Source organism: Opisthorchis viverrini, assembly GCF_000715545.1.
Source record: "Opisthorchis viverrini unplaced genomic scaffold opera_v5_85, whole genome shotgun sequence".
Taxonomy (NCBI): domain Eukaryota; kingdom Metazoa; phylum Platyhelminthes; class Trematoda; order Opisthorchiida; family Opisthorchiidae; genus Opisthorchis; species Opisthorchis viverrini.
In genome coordinates, this window is record NW_008751740.1 from 1,629,184 (window position 1) to 1,629,874 (window position 691).

Consider the following 691-nt stretch of genomic DNA (forward strand, 5'->3'; position numbering starts at 1 on the left):
TTTGCCTCACGTTTCTGCCCGTAATGTGTGTTCAAAGCGGTGAAATTCAATTTTTTCCGGCTTAGTCGGGACGGAGTCCCATAAAAACGTATCTACGACGAGGAAAAAACTGATTCAGCTTGGAAAACGGCAACCGAGAATAATGTTTTCAGTGTTTCCTTCTATCATTCTCCGCTTATTTTATGGCAGTTTATCGTTAGTACAACTATCTCGGAAAATAGAGATCTCATCCGGTCAGTGCTTAAAGGCCGGTAACCACTCTCTCTCTCTGCATTTGTTTCACCATTTTTGGGGACAATTGGCAGTGCGCATCTCACGAAACACGCATAAAGTTTCAAACCCGCAACCTTTTCGCCATTGGTTGGTTTGGCCAGACAAAGCACTAGCGTGATTAGCACTCACTTCGACAAAGCGTGGAAAAAAAGGACGAGACCATATCGATTGTTGTTTATTGTTAATATTTATTCACCATTCAAATTTGATAGGCACCTTATGTGCGAGTATTTCGTAGGAACTCCTTTGGTACTAAATGACCAATAACATGTTCATAGATGTGTTACATAAGTGTCACATCAAACGATGGATCCCACAGACAGACTAAAGGTCAACGTGACATCACGTCAACGGCGGTCTGGCGGACAAAGTTTTGTTTCTGATGACGTAAGCTTTGTTTAAGTCAATTGATAGCAAT